The sequence below is a fragment of the Urtica dioica genome, chromosome 5 (genome assembly GCF_054948205.1).
Source record: "Urtica dioica subsp. dioica isolate 48M chromosome 5, U.dioica_male_clone48M_v1_H2, whole genome shotgun sequence".
Lineage (NCBI taxonomy): Eukaryota > Viridiplantae > Streptophyta > Magnoliopsida > Rosales > Urticaceae > Urtica > Urtica dioica.
Genome location: NC_142760.1, coordinates 13,642,994 through 13,659,833, shown reverse-complemented (window position 1 = coordinate 13,659,833; position 16,840 = coordinate 13,642,994).

The following is a 16,840-nucleotide window of genomic DNA, read 5'->3' as shown; positions in this document are numbered from 1 at the left end:
GCGACAACAATTATGATCTGATGGATGAGAGAAAAAGTAGAATTTGTAGTCAAGATCCAACGGTTCATGCTTAACTACAAAGTAGAAAAGAATAAAGGAGAATAAAATATATCTAGGAGATTTCTATAATATCTCCTTTCTACCACTATAAATAGGGGTCGAAGAGAAAACAAAAATCACTCAAGCTAATAGCTAATTATCGACCAACTCTCTCTGTTGGCCTTGTGCTATCTCTATCTCCCTCTCCCAATGAATACCGTGATTCCATTCTCATAAACACGGTACGATCTGAAATCATAAATCAGATTCGTAGTGAGATTCAGAGTGTGCCCACACTTTCTTCTTATTTGTCCGGAGATTACATTTCGGAAAGGTGTCATCGAGGTGAAACGAAGGAGATCCCGAGAGTTTCAGAGATATCCCGGAGGTCTAATCATAGAAGACGATGCTAGAAGGCGGAGACGAGACGAGAAGAACACGAAGAGCTCGAGGAGATCCCAATTTAGAAAGCTTAAGGAGAAACCCGTAAGTTTTCTATAACTCGTCTCTTTAAATTGGTTGATTGACATATAAGCTCTCATGATTAAGTTAATTAAACAAAACTAGATCTTGTTTTAATAACCATTAATTTGATTATCTTAAGATAGCGTAATTAATTATTTTCTCTGCACAGTTATTAATTTTGGGTGCATAATCACCAACGAGTTGTATCAGAGCTAGATGTTTTGTTTAATTAATCGATTCATTCTTGTAATTAAAATAAATATGGTTCGAATGAAATTATATATCGATATGAGTTTCATGAAATTCAATATATTATTTTATGAATTCGGATTTGTTGTTTGATCGTAGAATATGATTCTCGTTTTTCTAGAATTTTTATAAACCCAAAATTCAAAGAGTATAGGTGTTGTCAATGGTGCTCACAAAAAGAGTAGTAGTCTTTACTTATGTACATTTGATGTAATAAAGTCTCACAAAGACTCTTGCTTGTAACTGCTGAATGATTAATAAAAGTTGAAACGTTCATTCATTCTTCCTTGTCTGTTTGAAGCTTTATGATAAACTATAGTCTTTATGTACTTAAAAAAACCTAACAACAAATGAAGAGTCAAATGTAGATTTGCACGAACAAACTCTTCATGGTTTGCTTAAAACAGTATATTCACAATCTTAAGATCAAAGAGCTATTGATCTCAGTATAATTGTTAGGAGAACCTATGATGTCTGGTTATGAGGCAACAAGAGTTGAAGACTTATAGTTCTTCCTAGGTACCTTCTGAAGGTATTGAATTGACAAGTGCACTCCTAGAGACAGAATAAGAACAAACCATTTAACCTCTTATGTTTCGGAGTCACTATGTATGAATTGCATCATGCTTACCTCAATCCAGAAATGAGACATGTCATTTCATAGCTTGCATATTCTCATTTGAGAAGGTCAGAGTTCTAGATTCACTATGTGATTTAGACAAGACCTATTTGTGAAATAACAAGTTATGAAGATGTCATGAAAAACTTTGTGAAGATCTCATAAATATGGAATTCATGTACAAGATTGCTGAAATGAAATGTATATCATCTCATGCTTTGTTCTTTGGAATGTGAATAACTGAATTGGCCATCGTCCAAATTGAGTCATGACTCTTTTGGATGAATCAATGTGACTTGCTAGCTCCTCGTCAATACATTGTTTCTAACTTATTCACAAGCGACAACAGAGTTGAGGAAATAACAACTAGAAGGGTAAAATGGTAATTTTGTAAATCTCATCTAGTTGATGATATTCATGAAGGGTAAACATAGATAATATTCAATGGATCCACTCATTACAATTAAGTAGAATTCTTGAGTAGAAAATATATCATTTGAACTGAGAGATTTCAGTGTCAACTCTGTAGTGGAGTCAGTTTACATTAAGCTAGAACTTGGAAAAGGTTTGTGAACTTTTGAGTCCAAGTATGCTAGCTCAAGCTTTGTTCATTTGGATCCATGAGGTCACTACCACAAGTCATTATAGTAGGATTAGTTAAACAAGAGAGCTAAGTCAAAAACAAGTTCTAATGTTGAACTAGACAAGTTTTACAAAAATTGTCTAATGGGTAATTTTGTCCTTTTAGAAATAGGATGGTATGAATGTCAATAAATATGTTTTTTTGACATTGTCATATAATGACATAGAATTCATGTCACACGGCCAACTTGAGAAGTTGGGGCTTGAGAATTGAATTTCATTTCATAGAATTTTAATTGAAAATTCTAAATGGGCTTTTCTTATGTTGTCATGAACATATAAAAAAACATCTAGACGCTTGTTCTAGAAGCTCCAAAACCGTCGAACATAGAGAGAAAAAAAGAATTATTTTGGGCATTGATGTATGAAGATACTAGCCAAAAGAAAAAGAGGAAACAAATTTCCTCTACAAGGAAAGCAAGTTGGGGGCCAAGGAGAGAGCAAGACAAAGGAAGAAACAAATCCAATAGCCTTGGTGGCATGTTGGACGTCCAAAGCAAACCTCCTCCTATAAATACCCCACCTCATTCACAAATGACAACATAAAATTTTAGAGATTGAGAGCTTCTCTCTCTAGCTTTGTAGCAACCCCCTCTGTATCTCTAGATCTCTTCTTGTCCTTTTTGTTTTGGCACCTAGGTCCTCATTAGTTCTAGTGTTTTGTTTTAGCTCTTTGGCTCAAAGACTTGTTCTTGAGTCATAGTGTTTAAAAGTAACCACACACTAAATCCTAACCTTTCTCTAAAGACACTAGTGGTAGAAACTTTCGTGGTTAGTCACAGGTTCAAGAAGACTAGTGGGAGAGGCGAGGTGAGTAGGGAGACGAGCGTTTCAAACTTCCTAAGGCTTCTCAACGTTCAAGCTCCGTTCAAGGTTGGTACCAAGTAAAAACTAAATGTAGTTTTAAAATTTGAAATTATATGTTCATGCACTTTGTCTAGGTTGTAAAAACGTTTTACAAGTTTTTAACGAATTTTTTTATATTCCGCCTCTTGCTAGAAGCAAAAAATCTTTTCTTAATCGTAGATCTATTCCAACAATAGGTTTTATATAATTTATATTATTATTGTTGTAATCTGACGAGCGTGAGGTTCTTAATCACGACGATCGGCGAGAGACAGATTCATAACGAAGGAGCGAAGAGAGCCTCCACGACTGCCCACAAGGATGGTCAATAATGACCATCCTTCCCCTTGCTCCTAGATGAAGCATGACCTCTTGGCCGTGTTCTCGTGGTGGGCCGTGCCCTCGCGGCGGTGGCGAAGCGGTGCTGCCACAATACTCTCTTGCCCTCTTAAGAATTCTTGCCCACAAGAAGATGCTATATGTAAATTCTCGTTGAAATTATTAATAAAATAAAGTTTTGTTATTTATACTTTATTCGAATCGAAAGCATTATTACTTATACATTACGATTCATCAAACATTCACCAACCCATAGTCACTGTATCAAATTGAGTCATATGCTAAACATCTGTGCTTGAGCGATAAACTAAAACTGGTCGATGATTGATTCGTGCTTGGGTAACTGAATCTGAAATCATATATGTGGAACACAAGTGAAGGTTGATCACTTAGTGGGAGCATTCTACACTTGTGGTAACTGTACGACCAGGACAGGTCTTGGTTGTAGATGTGTCATTTAAGGACCATTATGACACACTAACCGAGGTCACTTATGATGGTCACATTGAGACTTTATCTTAATCTTGAGAACTACGACACCGATAAGGCGAGGTTTGATTTGATGGACTTGGACATCAAAACCGCTCTCCACTTGAAAAAAGGGGGGATTATTGGTACAAACCACGAGCATCGTACACTCGAACCCTTGATTAGAGGCAGTGATTTATCGAGTTCCTACAATCTGTCAAATTCCCAGATGGGCTCGCTGGGAATTTGAAGAAAAATGTGACTGCTGACGTGAAGTCACACGATTGCCACGTTATCTTGCAGAGGTTGTTGGCTGTTTGTATTTGTCCTTTTGTGTCAAGAGAAGTACAGCATACGATCTCCGAGCATCGCAACTTTTTCAAGTTGATAAGTTCGAGAACCTTGAGAGTAGAAGATCTTGAAAATGTGCAAGAGTCCATTATTGAGATCTTGTGTAAGCTTGAGATGATATTTCCACAAGCTTTTTTCACGATCATGGTTCACGTGGCAATTCATCTACCAGAGGAAGCGTTGTATGGCAGCCCGGTGCATATGCGGTGGATGTACCCATTTGAGAGATACCTTGGGACGTTAAAACATTTTGTCAAAAATAGAGCTAGACCAGAAGGCTCTATTGCGGAAGCTTATGTTGTAGAAGAAGCTCTAACGTTCGTTGCAAGGTATCTTGAAGATAAAAAAAAAGTGTCGATGAAGTTCAAGTGCGAGAGCTCTCTGTTTTTCGGTCCGAGATGTGTGTACCGTATGGGATGATGAATCCGATAGTATTAGAGGATGAACAGAAAGAGAATGCGGAGTGGTACACCTATACCAACTGTCCTGAAGTGGATCCATATTTCACGTAAGTTATCGTTGATAATGTCTTTCAATTCATTCTTGTATGTACTGCTATTTGAGTAATGTTTTTAACAACAGTGAGCATTAGGATCTCTTCAGCAAATCTGGAGTTCGCGATATTGAAGCAGAGCATAGCAAGAGGTTCAAAATTTGGTTTGAGAAGAAGGTAATAACACAATATCAATGCAATTTTTTGATAAACGCACAAGTGCTAATCAATGCTTTCTTTCGTAACCAGATTTTTTATATGAAAGCTAGTGGCTCTGACGTGTCTGACGAGCTCTATTCATTTTCTATCGGTTCCCTTCAAGTCGCGTATCAATATCCGAGCTGCTTTGTAAATGGTGTGAAGTTCATTACTCGTCGTCGCGATAATCAACGAGTCACTCAAAATAGCGGTGTATGTGTGCTTGTGGATGATTTCAATTATGGTCGAATGGAAGACGTCGTCGTGGTGAACTATAGGCATCACTCTAGTGTTGTATTGTTCAAATGCGTTTGGTACAGTGACAAGTATCATGCAAACCGACTAGTGCACATCGATAAGACTACTGGTGAAACGAGTGCTTATACTGCGAAATGGTGGTTTAAAGAGGAGTCGTACATACTCGCGACTCAAGTGAAACAAGTTTTTTACATCGAAGATCTTGTTAAAGGCGGCGACTGGGAAATCGTCTAGGAATGCAATCATCGAGGAATTTGGCACATTCCAAATGTTGACCCCTCCAACTTAGCCTCGATCCCATTGACGATAGAATTGTTAAACATCGAGCATCTGAATCATCGACACGAAACCAATGAAGGTGAGTTAGTGACTGTTGTTGAGGATTATGAAGAAGACGATGAGGAAAATAAGAGACGAGTCATTTTTGAGGGAGAAGATTGTTGTCGGCCCGTCTCGCACCGACGAGGACAAAGGCGTCACTTCGACCCGCGCGACCGACGCGAGGCCTCGGACGGCGAAACCTTGCCTCAGCCATAGGCCGGCCCAAACCAATGGCCGGGCCAATGCTCGGCAAGCCAGTGGCCGACCCAAGGGATCGGCCGGCCAATGGCCAACCCAAGGGTCAGTCGGCCAATGGTCGGCCGAAGGTTAAGCCCATTCACTCGGCCAATGGCCGAGTGAAACCTTCAGCCGGCCAATGGCCGGCCGAAGGTTCAGGCCCTTCACTCGGCCAATGGCCGAGTGAAACCTTCAGCCGGCCAGGCTGTCCACTCGGCCAATGGCCGAGTGAAAGCTTCAGCCGGCCAGGCTGTTCACTCGGCCAATGGCCGAGTGAAACCTTCAGCCGGCTAGGCTGTTCACTCGACCAATGGCCAAGTGAAACCTTCAGCCGGCCAGGCCCTTCACTCGGTCAAGGGCCGAGTCAACTTCATATGTTCAGCCGGCCATTGGTCGGCCCAAGCTTTCAGCCGGCCAATGGCCGACCCAAAAAGGCTCACTCGGCCAAGGGGTTCCCCAAACACCCCTTGGTTGCCTATAAATAGAGAGGTCCACCCTCTCCCAAAGGTAATCCAATTTTGAGTCCCGAAACACAGCCGAACTCATAACTCGATCGTTTCGCTCATATTTCGCCTCTAAACACTTAAACCCTCAATATTCCACCTCAATCCTACTAATGTCGAGCATTGGAGAGGTAAACAGAGGCACCCCTCTGTTTTCCCTTAGTAGTTCACACCTCTTTTCTTATATTTTCAGGTGTCCGAACGAGATAGACATCACCGACTGCTAAGGGACGACTTGGGATACCAAGTCCGACACGCTCGTACCGAAGCGAGGCCACTTGGTCCGGCCTTGGGCCTAACCGCTTCCGGTTCCTAAATCGTTGTCCGAAAACGAGCGACAACATTTTGGTGCTAGAAGGAGGGGACCTCCCGACCTTGGCAACGTTATCCCTTCCAATCCTTTCTCTTACCGCATCTACGACTCATGAAAGATGAGTCACGTTCCCGCTACCTCCGTAGGCACCCGAAGACTCACGCACCGTCTTGGAGGGCAACCTCGTGATAACGAGAGCCAGCCCCAAGACCCGATGAGCGATCCCGATGCCACGCTCCGAAAGGACACGGCTCGGAGGCTCACAGATCTCTTAGACCGTCCCGGCGTCGACGGCACGTTTATCGCCAACCTTCTCGGCTACAACGTCGAGGATAGGTCCGCCCGAGACGACTCCGACCCCGACTATGTGGGGGAGTCGAGGACCAACGAGGCAACTCCTAGCCTCGCCCATTCACGGCCCGAGAGGTCGAATGGCGCTTTGGCCGGACCCGACGCGACAACAGGCACGGTCACACTCCCGAGGACTCACCCCCTCGGTTTTAAGAGGCGGCTAGGCATGGCCCCTCGCCAAGGAGAGGACGACCCTACGGGATGATGGGGCCGATAGCCGGAGCGCTCGCCGGACAATTCGGCCAAGGGCGATCTCGCCCCGCCAAGCACCGAGTGTGGACCTTAGAGAGCACTTGACGGCGCAGAGAAACTCCCGAGGGGAGGACCTCCGCCAAAGGCTCAACTCTCGGAGGGACGCGCTCCCCGCCACAACCTTTGGCCGACCTCAGGCCAATGTCGGGGACCAAGCGTCTAACGAGCGCCAACAAGCGATTCCCGCGGTCCCGGCGATCAGCCCTGCTAACGGGCTCGACGTGGTGACAATGATTCAGAGCCTCCAAAACCAAATCATTGAGATGAGAGAATAGAGGAGGCAAAGGCCTTATGGAGGGATTGAGGAGTCATGCTCTCCCTTCGCCGCTCAAATCCCAGCACAGTCTTGCGTGGGGAACTTCAAACTGCCATCCATCCCTCCTTATGACTATGAGACGTGGAGGACAATGCAGGGTCAGTCAGACGCCACCCTGTGTCAAGCCTTCAGCCTGACCCTCACAGGGTCGGGATTTGAGTGGTTTCGAAGTCTAAGGCCGGGAAGCATCTCGTCCTTCCAAGCCTTGCGAGAGGCCTTCCTTGCCCGCTTTTCCACTCTCGTGGCGCAAAAGAATTCAAAGACCTACCTCCTGTCTATCCGACAGGGGATAGACGAGACCCTGAGACAGTACCTCGCTCGCTTCACCGAGGAATCAAAGACGGTCAGACCCAAGGCCAGACCAAGTGGTCTCGTCTTGACTTGAGCGTGTCGGGCTTGGTATCCCAAGCCGTCCCTTAGCTGTAGGTGTCCCTTGAGTTCGTAAGAGTACCTGAAAATGAGTAAAGAACAGGTGAACTAGGAAGGGAAAACAGAGGGGGTGCCTCTGTTTACCTCTCCGACGCTCAACATTAGTAGGATTCAGGTGGAGTATAGACGTTTTAGAGGTGGTGAAAGGCCAAAGATCAGCGAAACGAGTGAAGTACGAGTTCGACAGCGTTTCGGGACTCAAAATTGGATTACTTGGACTAGGGGAGCGGCCCCTGTATTTATAGGCGGCCAAGAGGTGGTTTGAAGACCCCTTGGCCGATTGAGCATGCTTGAGTCGGCCATTGACCCCCTTAATGGTTGGGTCGGCCAATGGCCGAGTGAACATGGTGGTGAGGTTCACTCGGCCATTGGACGATTGAAAAGCTTGGGCCGGTTGAGGTTCATTCGTCCATTGGCCGAGTGAACTGTTGGAAGGTTCACTCGGCCAATGGCCGAGTGAACTGCATGGCCGGCTGAAAGGTTCACTCGGCCATTGGCCGAGTGAACTGTTGGAAGGTTCACTCGGCCAATGGCCGAGTGAACTGCATGGCCGGCTGAAAGGTTCACTCGGCCATTGGCCGAGTGAACTGCTGGAAGGTTCACTCAGCCATTGGCCGAGTGAATAGCCTGGCCGGGTGAGGATTTCACTTGGCCATTGGCCGAGTGAAAGAGTTGGACCTTCGGCAGGACATTGGCCGGCTGACCCTTGGGTCGGCCATGGTCGGCTGAACCTGACCATTGAGCCGGCCATTGGCCGGCTGAACCTTGGGCCGGCCATGGGTTGGCTGGGCGTCAGGCCGGCCATGGCCGGCCGAGCCTTGGGTCGGCCATGGGTTGGTTGGGCCGGCCAGTGGCCGAGGCAAGGTTTCGCCGTCCGAACCTTGGTGTCACGTTTGTGTGACCTGGTTTTCCGTGGACGCTGGCTAGACCAGGTACGTCCGGCGGACGCAAGCCTTTGAAACCCATTTGTAACTCGCTACCTTTCGGCTCACGAGCTGGGCGGCGAGCGCGATGCCACATTTGTGTGACCAGGCTTCCCGTGGACGCTGGCCAGACCAGGAACGTCCGGTGGACGCAAGCCTTTGAAACCCATTCGTGACTCGCTGCCTTTCGGCTCACGAGCTGGGCGGTGAGCGCGGTGCGACATTCGCATTGCGAGGTTTCCCGTGGACGCTGGCTAGACCAGATATGCCCGGCGGACGCAAGCCTTTAAAACCCATTTGTAACTCGCTGCCTATCGGCTCACGAGCTGGGCGGCGAGCGCGGCGCCACATTTGTGTGGACATGTTTCCCGTGGACGCTGGCTAGACCAGATACGTCCGGCGGACGCAACCCTTTGAAACCCATTTGAAACTCACTGCCTTTCGGCTCAGGAGCTGGGAGGCGAGCGCGGAGCCACATTTGCGTGGCGAGGTTTTCCGTGTACGCTGGCTTGACCAGATACGTTCGGCGGACGCAAGCCTTTGAAACCCATTTGAAACTCGCTGCCTTTCGGCTCACGAGCTAGGCGGCGAGCGCGGAGCCACATTTGCGTGGCGAGATTTCCCGTGGACGCTGACTAGACCAGATACGTCCGGCGGACGCAAGCCTTCGAAACCCATTTGAAACTCGCTGCCTTTCGGCTCACGAGCTGGGCGGCGAGCGCGGAGCCACATTTGCGTGGCGAGGTTTCCCGTGGACGCTGGCTAGACCAGATACGTCCGGCGGACGCAAGCCTTTGAAACCCATTTGAAACTCGCTGCCTTTCGGCTCACGAGCTGGGCGGCGAGCGCGGAGCCACATTTTCGTGGCGAGGTTTCCCGTGGACGCTGGCTTGACCAGATATGTCCGGCGGACGCAAGCCTTTGAAACCCATTTGAAACTCGCTGTCTTACGGCTCACGAGCTGGGCGGCGAGCACGGAGCCACATTTGCGTGGCGAGGTTTCCCGTGGACGCTGGCTAGACCAGATACGTCCGGCGGACGCAAGCCTTTGAAACCCATTTGAAACTCGTTGCCTTTCGGCTCACGAGCTGGGCGGCGAGCCCGGACTCGGGACTCAACTCGAGGACTCGTGTAGAGACTGCACGAGGAGTACCAGTCGACTTGTGGACTCGAGACTCAACTCGAGGACTCATGTAGAGCGTGCACGAGGAGTTATGTGAAGAGTCGGTACGAGGAGTATCAGTCGACTCGTGGACTCGAACTCGACTCGAGGAATGAACTCATCCCGAGGAGACATGTAGAGTCGGCACGAGGAGTATCATTCAACTTGTGGACTCAACTCGACTCGAGGAATGAACTCATCTCGAGGAGACATGTAGAGTTGGCATGAGGAGTATCAGTCGACTCGTGGACTCGGGACTCAACTCGAGGACTCATGTAGAGCCTGCACGAGGAGTTACGTGAAGAGCCGGCACGAGGAGTATCAGTCGACTCGTGGACTCGAACTCGACTCGAGGAATGAACCCATCTCGAGGAGACATGTAGAGTCGGCACGAGGAGTATCAGTTGACTCGTGGACTCGAACTCGCCTCGAGGAATGAACTCGTCTCGAGGAGACATGTAGAGTCGGCACGAGGAGTATCAGTCGACTCGTGGACTCGGGATTCAACTCGAGGACTCATGTAGAGCCTGCACGAGGAGTTACGTGAAGAGCCGACACGAGGAGTATCAGTCGACTCGTGGACTCGAACTCGACTCGAGGAATGAACCCATCTCGAGGAGACATGTAGAGTCGGCACGAGGAGTATCAGTCGACTCGTGGACTCGGGACTCAACTCGAGGACTCATGTAGAGCCTGCACGAGGAGTTACGTGAAGAGCCGGCACGAGGAGTATCAGTCGACTCGTGGACTCGAACTCGACTCGAGGAATGAACCCATCTCGAGGAGACATGTAGAGTCGGCACGAGGAGTATCAGTCGACTCGTGGACTCGAACTCGCCTCGAGGAATGAACTCGTCTTGAGGAGACATGTAGAGTCGGCACGAGGAGTATCAGTCGACTCGTGGACTCGGGATTCAACTCGAGGACTCATGTAGAGCCTGCACGAGGAGTTACGTGAAGAGCCGACACGAGGAGTATCAGTCGACTCGTGGACTCGAACTCGACTCGAGGAATGAACCCATCTCGAGGAGACATGTAGAGTCGGCACGAGGAGTATCAGTCGACTCGTGGACTCGAACTCGACTCGAGGACTCATGTAGAGCCTGCACGAGGAGTTACGCGAAGAGTCGGCACGAGGAGTATAAGTCGACTCGTGGACTCGAACTCGACTCGAGGAATGAACTCATCGCGAGGAGTTATGTGAAGATTGTCTCTCTCTGGGACCTCGAGCCTGACTATCGGCCCCTTGGGACTTCTTTTTTTTTATTATTATTTTTTTTAGTTGTTTTTTATTGAGCATTGATCCCCATTAGCCCCCCGAGTTTCTTGCGTTTGTGAGACGAATGCCAAGAAACTCTCGCGTTGGAGGTATACAACAGTGTGTGTAGAATAATTCTTTATTGCAATAAAGGGGGTCGTTACAGGTAGTCATGGCACTTGGCCTTTTTTGAAAAAAGAAAATTACATTTTTGAAATAAAAGCAATCACGAAGTCGATCGAGCTCGGGCGTGAGTTTGAGGGCGGAAGCTGCGACAATCACGGCTTGCTAGCAGATGCGACGAATTCCTTGAAGTCCCCACTTCGAACTAGGGAATCAATTCGTTTCCTAAGCTGGTAGCATTCTGTTGTCGCGTGCCCGTGGTCATGGTGATATTCGCACTGTTTGCTCTTGTCTCGCGTTGCGGGGTCCTTCTTCATCGGGGCCGGGGATCCCAGCTTTATCTGTGTAAGCTCAAGATCCTGTCGGGTGTCGTGTTGAGTGGGACGAAGGATTGCTTCGAGGCCGGAGAAGGATGGTCATTAGGGACTGGACCGTTTCTACGCCTCTTCCTTCGCGAGCCGAGTGGCCGGTGCCATGAGTGTGGTGGCGCGCTTCTTGTTGGGTGCACGGTCAACAACATTGGGTGGTTGATGTCCCAAGACGACTTCTCTCTTGATCCCGCGTTGGGCGTTGAGTTTTCCTCTCAAGTCGCTCCCGTGAGATTCCCTTCGGGAATTGAGGCGATCTCTCAAGTCTCCATTGGTCGTCCCTATCACTTTGGGCGAGGATACGCCGTTCGAGTGACGTCCTCGACAAACGTCGCGGCCATTGACGTCGTCATCTCCTCGGGGGTTTTGGACGCGGATGGTGAGCTTTGAGCGTCCCCTTCGGGACCTAGACGTCGAGCGTCCCTGAGTATTACTCGACACTTGAAGCCTTGGCGTGGTCGCCCGAGCGTGTCCCCTCGAGGGCGCGTGCGTGTGCTCATTAGAAAGTTGACGTCCACACGCGGTCGCCCGAGGGTGTCCCCTTGGAATCGTGCGCGTGCGTCCCCTTTCGTTAAAAGCGTGGTGGAGGTCGGTCTCGTTGGTTCTCGACTTTGCCACGTAATCGGGGTCTTTCTCGTCGTGGTTGACATTGTCGACGTTATTGGAGTCGAGGAGGTCGGCGATGAGCGTGCTGGTGACGCCGGGGCGGTCTAGGAGCTCGGCGAGCCTTCGAGCCGTGTCCTCTCGGACTGCGGCCTCGGGGTCATTCGTCGGGTCTCGGACCGACGAGGACAAAGGTGCCACTTCGACCCGCACGACCGGCGTGAGGCCTCGGACGGCGAAACCTTGCCTCGGCCACTGGCTGGCCAAACCAACCCATGGCCGGCCCAAGGCTCGGCCGGCCATGGCCGGCCTGAGGCCCAGCAAACCCATGGCCGGCCCAAGGTTCAGCCGGCCAATGGCCGGCTCAAGGGTCAGGTTCAGCCGACCATGGCCGAACCAAGGGCCAGCCGGCCAATGGCCGGCCGAAGGTCCAACTCTTTCACTCGGCCAATGGCTGTGTGAAATCCTCAGCCGGCCAGGCTGTTCACTCGGCCAATGGCCGAGTGAACCTTCCAGGAGTTCACTCAGCCAATGGCCGAGTGAACCTTTCAGCCGGCCATGCAGTTCACTCGGCCATTGGCCGAGTGAACCTTCGAGCAGTTCACTCGGCCAATGGCCGAGTGAACCTTTCAGCCGGCCATGCAGTTCACTCGGCCATTGGCCGAGTGAACCTTCCAACAGTTCACTCGGCCAATGCACGAGTGAACCTCAGCCGGCCCAAGCTTTTCACTCGGCCAATGGCCGAATGAACCTCACCACCATGTTCACTCGGCCATTGGCCGACCCAACCATTGAGGGGGTCAATGGCCGACACAAGCATGCTCACTCGGGCAAGGGGTATTCAAACCACCTCTTGGCCGCCTATAAATACAGGGGCCGCTCCCCTAGTCCAGGTAATCCAATTTTGAGTCCCGAAACGCTGTCGAACTCGTACTTCACTCGTTTCGCTCATCTTTGGCCTCTCACCACCTCTAAAACCTCTATACTCCACCTCAATCCTACTAATGTTGAGCGTCGGAGAGGTAAACAGAGGCACCCTCTCTGTTTTCCCTTCCTAGTTCACCTGTTCTTTACTCCTTTTCAGGTACTCTTACGAACTCAAGGGACACCTACAGCTAAGGGACGACTTGGGATACCAAGCCCGACACGCTCGAGTCAAGACGAGACCACTTGGTCTGGCCTTGGGTCTGACCGTCTTTGATTCCTAAATCGTTGTCCGAAAAACAGCAACAACATTTTTGCGCTAGAAGGAGGGGATCTCTCGACCTTGGCGACGCATTCCCTCTACCACTCTTCTTCATCCTTCAACGGCAAAACTCTCGAGAGATGAGTCAAATGCCCGTCACCTCCATGGGCGCCCGGGCGACTAGATCGAGGCACAACCTCCAAAGCTCAGCACGCCGTCTCGAAGGGCAACCTCATGATAATGAGAGCCAGCCCCGAGACCCGGCGAATGACCCCGAGGCCGCAATCCGAGAGGACGTGGCTCGAAGGCTCGCTGAGCTCCTAGACCGCCCCGGCGTCACCGGCGCGCTCATCGCCGACCTCCTCGACTCCTACGACATCAACGACGTCAACCACGATGAGAGAGACCCCGATTACGTGGCAAAATCGAGAACCAACGAGACCAATCTCCACCACGTTGTTCACGAAAGGGGACGCACGCGCACGCTTCCAAGGGGACACCCTCGGGCGACCACGTCAAGGCATCAAGTGTCGAGTAATACTCAGGGACGCTCGACCTCTAGGTCCCGAAGGGGACGCTCCAAGCTCACCATCCGCGTCCAAAACCCCCGAGGAGATGACGACGTCAATGGCCGCGACGTTTGTCGAGGACGTCACTCGAACGGCGTATCCTCGCCCAAAGTGATAGGGACATTCACAGCTAAGGGACGGCTTGGGATACCAAGCCCGACACGCTCGAGTCAAGACGAGACCACTTGGTCCGGCCTTGGGTCTGACCGTCTGTGACTCCTAAATCGTTGTCCGAAAAACAGGGACAACAAAGGGTTTGACGACAAGGACGCCATCACGGCGATCATCGAGGGAGCTCGCACGAGCGACTTCCTCAAGTCTATTGTTGGAAAGGTCCCACGGGACATGGCGGAGCTAATGTCGAGAGCCCGCACCTAGATGGGGATCGAGGACTACCTCGATCGCCTCGACGGCCGACAGTTGGGGGGGCAAAGCGGTCGCTGCCGCGACAATCAAGACAAAGACCGTCTCGACCCTCAAAAGAGGAGGAACAAGGGAGGCCAGGCCCCTAACGGTCACTCCCTCCCTGGGCCTAGACCCCCGCACGTCGATAGCCTCCGAAACTTTTCAGCATTTACTCCTCTGAACACTTCGCGAGAGTGGATCCTAGCTTTGCACCGCGACGAGCTAGGAAGCCCCGCTCCACTCACAAAGGATCCCGTGAAGCGGGACTGAAGCAAGTTCTATAAATACCACCAAGACCATGGGCACCTGACATCCGAGTGTTACCAGCTCAAGCGCCAGATCGAAGCCCTCATTCAGGATGGGAAGTTGAAAGAGTACGTCCTTAGAACAACCGGGACGGCCGCGGCAAACAGAGGACGCCCGCGGCAAGAGAGGAAAGGTCCAACGACGGTAACCGTTACGGACCGAGCGGCGAACCAAGAACCAGAGAACTCACAACTGCACATCGTGGGCTCGATCATGTGCGGCCCGGAGTTTGGGTACTTGAGCACGCAAAGGGAGAATACGTGCGAGAAGTCTCCCAAGGGAAAATAGCGCACTACATTAACCACACGTACGAGGCTCCTCCCCCGGCCCCGTTCGAATCCATGTTCTTCGTCGGCCAAAAGGCGGCACGTGTGCTCTGTTGTCAATGGTGCTCACAAGAAGAGTAGTAGTGTCTATTTATGTACATTTGATGTCATATAGTCTTACGAAGACTCTTGCTTGTAATTGCTTATTCATTAATAAAAAGTTGAAACGTTCATTCAATCTTCCTTGTCTGAAGCTTTATGATAAAACCATAGTCTTTTAGTCCATAAACAAACTAAACAACTTACGAAGAGGCAAATGTAGATTTGCATGAACAAACTCTTCGTAGTTTGCTTAAAACGATATATTCGCAATCTTAGGGTCAAAGGACTATTGACCTCAGTATGATTGTTAGAAGAATCTATGATGTCTGGTTATGAGGCATTGAGAGTTGGAGACTCTATAGTTCTTCTAGGTATCTTCCGAAGGTACTGAATTGACCAGTGCACTTCTAGAGACAATATAAGAAGAAACCATTTAACCTCTTATGTCTCGAAGTCACTATGTATGAATTGCATCATGCTTACCTTAATCCTGAAATGAGACATGCCATTTCACACCTTAGTATTCTCATTTGAGAAAGTCAAATTTCGGACTCACTATGTGATTCCGAACAAGGCCTATTGGTGAGGTACTAAGTTGTGAGTCTGTCATGAGTAACTTTGTGAAGTTCTCATAGATATGGAATTCATGTACAAGATTGCTGAAATGCAATGTATGTCACCTCATGCTTTGTTCCTTGGAGTGTGAATAAATGAACTGGCCAGTGTCCAAATTGAGTCCTGACTCTTTTGGATGAAACAATGTGACTTGTTAGCTCCTCGTCAATACATTGTTTCTAACTTATTCACAAGCGACAAAGGAGTTGAGGAAATAACAGCTAGAAGGGTAAAATGGTAATTTAGTAAATCCCGACTAGCTGATGACATTCATGAAGGGTAGCATAGATAATATTCAGTGGATCCGCTCATTATAATTAGGTGAATTCTTGAGTAGAAAATAAATTCATTTGAACCGAGAGATTTTCAGTGTCAGCTCTTTAGTGGAGTCAGTTGGCATTAAGCTAAACTTGGAAAAGGTTTGTGAACTTTTGAGTCCAAGTGTTTAGCTAAAGCTTTGTTCATTTGGGTCCATGAGGTCACTGTCACGAATCACATCGATAGGAATAGTTAAACTGGAAGCTAAGTCAAAACAAGAACGAAAATAGTGAAAAGGGTATTTTTGTCTTTTGAGACATATGGATGAAATGGATGTCAATAAATTTTGACAAGTTCATTTGATGACTTAATGTCACTCGGCCATAATATGATTAATTGGGCCTTGTGAATTAATTTCATTTCATAAGAATTTTATTGAAAATTCTAAATGGGCTTTTTCTTATGTTGTCATGAACAAGTGAAGAAAATTCTAGAAGCCTTTTCTAGAAGCCATAGGCGCCCAACACTACCCAAAGAGAAAGGGAAATTATTTTGTGCATAAATGTATTTAGATACTTGCCAAAAGAAAAAGAGGAAACAAATTTGCATATTAGATGCACAAGGGAATCGGCCAAGAGACTAATAGGCAAGCCAAGGAACAAAAAAGGAAACAAATCCTAGCCTTCTAGAAGGCTGCCTTGGGCGCCTAAGAGGAATGGGAAATAAGGGTTATTTTGCTCATGAATATGTGATATTCTATAGAAGAGGAAACTACCTTATTGAAGGTGAGACCTCTCCTATAAATAGGAGCCTCATTTCCTCACAATTCATTCATCCAAGTTTAAGAGATTTGAGAGACTCTCTCTCTAGAACTTTGGCCGAAAATCCTCTCTCTCTCTCTCTAGTTTATTTTCGATTATTTCTTGTCTTGGCACCTAGGTCCTCACTCGACCTAGTGTTTAGCTCTGCGACTTCGAGACTCGTTCTCAAGTCGTAGTGTTTAAAAG